General features: G+C 40.9%; 1 long non-coding RNA gene across 2 annotated transcripts; it reads right to left on the bottom strand.

Annotated features, from left to right (window-relative positions):
* Positions 1 to 3,544: 3,544 nt before the first annotated feature.
* LOC119559029 lies at positions 3,545 to 6,425 on the bottom strand. Of its 2 annotated transcripts, XR_005220607.1 has the most exons (4): positions 6,314 to 6,407; positions 5,476 to 6,195; positions 5,031 to 5,414; positions 3,545 to 4,923 (listed from the first exon to the last, which is right to left on the bottom strand). It is a non-coding gene; the product is annotated as an uncharacterized LOC119559029 (long non-coding RNA). The 2 variants fall into 2 exon arrangements; XR_005220606.1 differs by having other exon boundaries at positions 5,476 to 6,425.
* Positions 6,426 to 8,047: the final 1,622 nt, after the last annotated feature.

The following is an 8,047-nucleotide window of genomic DNA, read 5'->3' as shown; positions in this document are numbered from 1 at the left end:
TCACGGGAATCAGCGGGATGGCAGCAGTGGGCGGAGCATCGACTGGAAGCGGTACGGGAACGACAAGTGGGTCATCCAGGAGGCACGGACTTTGGACCCGGAGTGGAGAGATCCAGCGGGCCGTGCGCAAAAGGGAAATAACGGTTCCCGGAGGCCCTATATAAGGCCGCAGAGCGCTGGCAGCTGGATCAGTCGATCACAAGGAGTCAAACCGTCAAGATCACTCAGATACCAAAGTGAACAATCAAACAACCAGATTATCTACAAGGGAGCAGCAGCAAGTCGAGTCGCCAGAGAAGCAGCGCCGTGGGAGCCTACAAGGAGCGAGATTGCTACGTCGAGACGTTCGGGATTGGGATACCAGGAATCTCCGAATTGAGACGCAGGTAGCTGAGATCCAGAGGGCATCACACGGCTAGGTCAAGGCGGTCGATTAACCCTGTCCACAAAGTCCTGGCGTTACGCCTGGAAAGAGTATAACAAGCCAGAAGGGAGAGCGGTCGATCGGTAAGGTCTAGAGTGGAATTGTCCAGGAGAGCCCTACGGATTCGACTTGCGAGGTCCCGGAGCGGCGTGCCCGAACCACGAGTATAACAAGCCAGAAGGGAGGGCGGTCGATCGGTACGGTCTCGAGTGGAATTATCCAGGAGAGCCCTACGGATTCGACTTGCGAGGTCCCGGAGCGGCGTGCCCGAACCCCGAGTACCAAAAGCCACACGGAAACGTCCCGGACAAAAGCAAAAGGGTCAGGCTAGGGTGGAACGTTCGTTTACACTAGGCGTGGAAGCGAAGTAAGGCGCGAGGCAGCTTCCTGGCGTTCCGAATTGACTGTCCGCGCGGGCTGAGCAGAAACCCCAGTGGGACCATTCGGGACAGAGCAAGGGACAGGCGGCGGTGTGTCGAAAGGAGCGATCCTGGAGAGCGCAGCTTCTGTTCACCCTAGTCTGAGAACGGTGACGCTTCCCTAAGCCCGTACGGCCGATACCCGAGAAGTGAACAGCGAGCGAGCGTCTTCAGGGAGCTGCGAGGATCTTCAGGGAGCAGCGAGGATCTTCAGAGAGCTGCGAGTATCTTCAGGGAGCTACAGGACTGGAGCACCGAGTCGTAAAGGCGAGAGGTCGTCGAGTCAATCAGGACCGTCGGAAGCACCGAAGGTCACAAGCAACGAGTCAAGGCCAACCAAGCGACTAAGACACTTGTAATAATATACCCGCAATAAAACCCAATACGAACCCGTGATTTCTGTGCTTTCTCACTGAGCTACTGGGCGGTCACGTTAATATAAATTTGGTGGGACGAACACACAATATACTGAGCTAGCCGCACGAATCTCGTAGCGAGCAGACCATAAAAATCAGTTCGTTACTAGGTTTCCATCATAAGTTTAATATAAAAAACTTTATTTAATTTATCCTTAAGCTGGTTACAATATTTTTGGAAAAACACCGACCTGCTATTGACAAATCTCAAACTGATCTCACTCTCTAACTCCTACTTCGTTTACAATCATTCCTCGGTGTTGAGCTTTAGAGCTTTTTGTGAGTGGGCTTTATTGTTATTGAGTGACTCTCTGAATTTGGACTTTGGACTCCAGACTTGGGTCCCAAAATCTGAGCATCCTGAATTGTAGGATCGTGCCGATAGTCAGAACAGCGGTTCGTTCTAATTGTTTAGTCTATAAGCTGTGGTTTTTTGTTTCATGGTAATTTTCCATTGGCTTGCTTGCAATTAAATTTAGATTCTTATTTCTTAGAGGGTGTCTTGAGGGTGACTGCATAATGTGAGTATGTATGTGTGGGTGCAGTGGCGGATCCAGAGACGATTCTTGGGGGGGGGGGGGGGGGGGAAATTGAACTTATTCTTCGATTTGGGGTTCAAACTTATTATTGCGAGAGAAATACAGTACAAATTATAAAACAAAAATTATCCATCCCAATTTTTAGGTAAACAAAGTGGTTATATTTGAAAAGTCAACCATATGCATGCATTACAGAGTGCATGCATTATCAGGTTCTGTGGTTCCAAGGGGGGGAAATTTCCCTATTTCCCCCCACCGTGGATCCGCCACTGGTGGGTGTGTGGACACCCTTCAGTTCCAAAAAAAAAGTTTCACTTGTGAATCACCTTGTGAATCCCGTGGGACATGTCCTCTTGCACAAGTGAAGAACAAGATACGCTCCATATAGAAAATTGTATGGGATGTCCGTATTTTCACAAGTGAAAATTCAAATGAAAATTTTTCGAAGTCCCACGGAATTCCACTTGTTCCTTATACTCATTTATCGTATGGCTAGTCACGTGCCGGGGACACGTCCCACGTGAAATTACTTGTGAAAGTCAGAATATTTCCAATGAGCTTTCACTTATGAAATCACTTGCAAGTGACACGTCCCAAGTGAAATCACTTGTGAAATTCAGAAATTTTCTTATCAATTTTCACTTATGAAAATATAGAATTTTTGATACATACAATTTTAATTACATTTTAATTAAATCGTATTATTCAGATTTTCAATAAGGGGACAATTATTGTTAGTACTTCTGATTTTTTGTTTTGTAAGTTTGTTTTCACGCTCGTCATCGCCTTTCTCAAACATGTGTCCAGGCTTTCGGCCTACGCTCCTGAAAAAATTTATGGGCATATGATTAAAACATGCGTTTTACTTTTTAATTTGTATGTTTACCTTTTAGAGCTGGGTATAACCCCATTGCGGGATTTTTTTTGCCACAAAACATTTCGTCATCCACTTTCAGCTAACGGAACCCATTGAATACCTTCAAAATTTACGTACTTTAAACTAAGATCAATGCACAACATATTAAACTTAACGTAGCACTTACCTGACTTTTATAATATTATCTTAAAGAAACGATTAAAGTAACTCTGTTGCACCAAGTCTTCTGCTCACCCCTTTAATTGATTTCTTTTGTTTTCTCTTCGTTGTTGACGCGTGCCACTGCACCTATACCCTTTCTAAAGCGAAAAATATCCGACTAAATAAACACAATATGATTTTTTTTTTAAATGTTAATTCTAAAATGCTTTAAATATTTAAATCAATTTAAACGGACTAAGTTTTCATAACTAAACTTAAAAATTATATTTTAATAAAAATATATAATAAGTAAACATAACATTATAAGTAAATCAAAATTACTTAATTTTACCATAATCAAATAATTAATTTTATAAAACAATACAAGATGTTTATTTTTGATATACAATAATGCTCCTAAAATATTAGGGCATTCACATGTCGCTGCTCCACGAAAATATTTCCGCCGAAATATAAGTCGCTAGCCCAACATAACGGAGGGACGCAAAAAAAATAACGGACCGGCCGAAATTTGTCTCTGCAAGCGCGGAGTGCAGGCAGATTATAAGACAAGAAAGAGAGGGAAATCTCCGAATATCTGCCTCTCTTTGTTGCATGATCGTTTTCGTAGGCAGTCTTCTACGCTGGGTCGACTACTCTGCTGACGTCAACAGCGGCACAGCGTTTTAGGCACAAAAAAAAACTAAAAAGCTTTTTGCCTTGAGCCATGTCACCGCGTCCCTACTGCAGAACTGAAGGGCTTGTACATAGGGGTACGTGGTGCTATGGATATGTCACTCCCCCATCCGTTGAATTTGGCCTGTCCTCAGGTGGATAGTCTTGGGTATAACATTATATTTTAATCTGATTGGGTAGATCGTTTACAATTTCTGTATTCTTTGGTGTTTCTTCCTTTGGTTTACATATTTTACAATAAGTAAGTATTCTTGGTATGCTCTTAAATTTATACCATAAATACAATAAAATGCTTATAATAACGATTACAAAAGTTTTTAAAGTTATTGTTTGAAATACATTATAATATTTTGTATGTGATGGTTACTTCCAACTTAATTTCTTTATTATTGCAATTTTGACTCAACAATGCCATTATTCCATTTATACATTCATCCATTACAATTTTTCCTGTTTCTTTATTAAATACTTTATCTTCGTATAGAAAATATTTATCAAGTATATTTTCCGTTAAATATTATTATTTTCATTGGGATAAGGAATAATTTCAAAAACGGGAGACTTGACTATCTCTGAAGGAATATGGGAAGTAATCAAAATTTCATTTGTGTCTGTTTTGAGCCAAGTGGAAGTTTTAATTTTCAACAATTTCTCAGATTTCATATTTTTCAAATAATCGTCTTTTAATAATTTTGGATTAAGTAGCCCCAATCTTGTCATTTGCATTCCTAATTCGATTTCTTTTACATATTCCGTAAAGTGTTGCAAATTAAATATTAAAACGCTGACTTGTTGATCTCTTTCTCCTTTTTCTTTTAATTTGTTAAGTATTTCAATTCCGTTATTTATGACATCGATAATCATATTTAAAACAGTGTTTTTAACACTAGTGTCTACCAATTTATTGATTTTCTGTTCCATCTCATCTTTATCATCTTGATCTAAGGTTCCGAATAGATATTTGTAAACTGATCCTACAATATTAAATAGACCTCTCTTACTACGTTTTGCTATTGCAATTCCATTGATTTTTCTTTTAAGTTTTTCTACTAAATATCGGATTTGAAAAACATCATTAAATTCATCGGCTTCCTTTAAAAGATTTTCAAATGCTTGCTCTGTTTTTGTTATATTTACACTTAAGTAATTGTTGCAATTGGAGTCGATAATGGGACGGACTTTATCGATAGGTTAGGTCGATAGGGCGATAGTTGCAGCAGCAAGTTGAATCTGGCGAGCAATCTGGCCATTTGAGGATAAGTCCCGGTTCGCTCTGGGATTACCTTAAATGGCCCCATATATCCAATGACCCAATTTTAGGAGAGGCCATGTAATATGGCGGAGAAGGAACGATGATCAGCAGATATGTGGATAGCCATATTGTCCAACCAGGCAGATGCAGCTCAAAGTGCTAGTATAAATTTTGTTGTGCTTAAAATTGAATAATAGCAGCCGGGGTCCCAACACAAAGGGCCCCGGACAGTTCTACTGATATCTGCGCGACTTCGCCATACGTACCAGCCCCGATTTGACTGCCAGCAACCGGTGTCCGTTCGACCCGCATAGACGACCAGCCATAAACGCCTTTCGCAGTCGACGCCGACGACATCAAGCATTTCCCGGTGAGTCCGTTCCGGTCTACCGTCGCATCGCGGCGTTGAGAAGTACCGTCATTTTGTCGGGCGGCCGAACCTCCGACTACCCTTGCACAACTCACCGTAGTGCGCCAGTTTTCTTTCTTGGAGACCCGTATCGCTTCTGGCCGGTTTCATCGCCTCCAGGCGAAATTTAGGATAAATCAAAATTCATGTGTACCTTGATTATTGATAGTGATATTTACTTCCCTGTTTGTGAATTTATCCGGAGTTAGAACCGAGAGCCTTTTTTGTCCTCGTTGTTTGCCTAGAAGCAAAAGGGTCGCGAGCATTAGTTAAATGGTATAGTTTACAGTGCAGTTACGTACATTTTTGGCCCGTCCCTTCTTTGCACCTGGAGCTCCTCTGGATTAGGTGACCATACACACGCGCATCGCGTATGTTAATTTTGAGGGCCGTGTTTCCATGCGAGCTCTACCAATAAGTGACTGGTAGAGCATAGAGATAAGAGAGAGCTAGCGGCACTGTCACATTTCGTAACATATTGGCGGCCAATTTAAACAAAAAAAAATCATCAAGCATCACGACCTATGGCTTGCAACATAGGTTGCAATTGCTAGGGAAAGGTGACGCGGAAGTCAGCTGTGAAGGGAAATTGGAAATATAGCGGGAGGCTAGTCGGCGAACATTGCCAACGAATTGCTCCTGGTCACAGGTTTACCAGTGAACCGGTGATGGCATCTGCGATAATTTCTGTGATAGAGTAGTTTTAAAGCTTGTATTTTGTTATTTATTTATTTTAAATGTTTTTTGTTAAGATGTTGGGTTCCTGGGTTTTCTTAAGCTCAAGCTGTCAGTTCTAAGTTACCACTCCAAGAAAGCCCACGCTGCGGCTAATAGATTGAATTTCAAGGGAAACGAAGTCCAAGTCAGTTTTTTTCTGTGCCCTGCACATTGCATCCAGGAATTTCCCCACCACAACTCGTGAAGAACCCAGAAAGGCCGCCATCCTTCAGTTCATGATCCATCTGCCGGATATTTTCAAGAGGTTACGAGTTCCAGCGTTCAGCGGCGGAGTTTTCCGAGTTCTTCAAAAAATCCAAGATAAGTACGAATATTCCATATTTCCATTGCCGACCAGCCAGATATTTCCCAAGAACCCAATTTTCTTATATCTGTCGGATCGGCCATTTTCATTGTGCATACGATCGCCATATTCCGGCTTCTTTTTCGTATTTGCCATTTCCATATATATTCGTATTCATATACTCATACTTCCATCCGAGTTGCATCCGGCAACATTTCTACAGCGACATTTACATACAGTCCACATTATCTCCAATTTCCAAATTATTGCAAATTACAAATTTAAAATTGCAATTTACACTAGAGATGTCAAAACATCGATGAAAACATCGATGCATCGATGTTTTTGAAATTTTCTAAATCATCGATGTTTTTTTTCAACCATCGATGTTTCTGTGCCGTCACTATTAAGAAAAAAGGCAAAGGAAAGGTACGTAAAAGAGCAGATTTTTTTTCATTTTTTCTATTATAATATTACCCTTTACTCTTTACTCTTTACCAAATCGACCCTTTTCAGGGCTACATAATATTCATTAAAGAGTTGCAAATTTCAAATGATTTATATACTTGTCACATATAAGCATAAATGTATGTATATTTTGTGTATAAGTGAAGATACACTTACAGTTATTGGTGTTTATTTAAAACACACATGTTAAATGCAACTTAAATCATTGCAAATTACTAAAAACAAAACCAACAAAAACAAAAATTAAAAACAATTAGAAAAAAGCAAAAACATTAACATTAACGTAAAATTATGTGTGTGGTGTGTCTGTGTGCGTGCCCGCTGTTGGTTTTCGGCGATCGCCAACGGTTTTTTAAGTGCAAGTTGGTCAAACTTTAAAAATTTATCCTGGCTAAACTAAGCGCGTCCCCAAAATAATTTTTACATCAAAATTTATGATTCATCGCCCCCTAAATATGGATTTTTGTTAATAAGTCGGGTCGTTCCGGCCCGACTACTTAAGAATTACCAAAACTTAATTTTAATTTTTTAAAACATCGATGTTTCATCGATGTTTTGGGTGAAAAACATCGAAAACATCGATGTCTCAATACATCGATGTTTTGACACCTCTAATTTACACACATATCCATACGCCCATACATACGCACATATAACCCTGATGCATGCTTATTAATGTACGTACATATGCCTGGCCATCTCAACATATGTACATAAGGAAAAAAAAGTCACGTAGCGCAACGTAAGGCAACGTAAGCACGGTAATCCACATACCTTCTTTCGCGGTACACCCTATAAATATTTCGAAAGCGACATTTACATACAGTCCACATTATTTATAATTTCCAAATATAAAAAGGACAATTTAAGCGCATATAGTTCCAAGTTCCCACAAACACACATATCCATACGTTTATACATACACACATACCCTGCAAGCAAAAGGGCGATATTTCCCTGCAAGCATTTTCTATCGCGGAAGGCACTATTAAGTGACTTCTAGAAGATGAAAACGATCGTCCGCGATATCGCATTCGGATCGCGGAAGTGACTCCCATCGGGAAGAAATGTGCCACTTCGGCGACACTTCTCGAAGTCACTTCTGCGTTACTTCTGGAAGTGTCGCCGAAGTGGCACATTTCTTCCCGACGGGAGTCACTTCCGCGATCCGAATGCGAAGTAACTTCTGGAAGTGTCGCCGAAGTCACTCCTAGAAGTGTCGCCGAAGTGGCACATTTCTTCCCGAAGGGAGACACTCCCGCGATCCGAATGCGGTATCGCCGAAGTAACTTCTGGAAGTGTCGCCGTAGTCACTTATGGAAGTCACTCAAAAGTGACTTTACATATGCCTGTAGAAGATACCTAGAAGAGTCTTTCCCAATTGC

Source organism: Drosophila subpulchrella, unplaced genomic scaffold (genome assembly GCF_014743375.2).
Source record: "Drosophila subpulchrella strain 33 F10 #4 breed RU33 unplaced genomic scaffold, RU_Dsub_v1.1 Primary Assembly Seq16, whole genome shotgun sequence".
NCBI classification, from domain to species: domain Eukaryota; kingdom Metazoa; phylum Arthropoda; class Insecta; order Diptera; family Drosophilidae; genus Drosophila; species Drosophila subpulchrella.
Note: the sequence above shows the minus strand (reverse complement) of the source record. Positions and strands in the feature narration are given on the sequence as shown.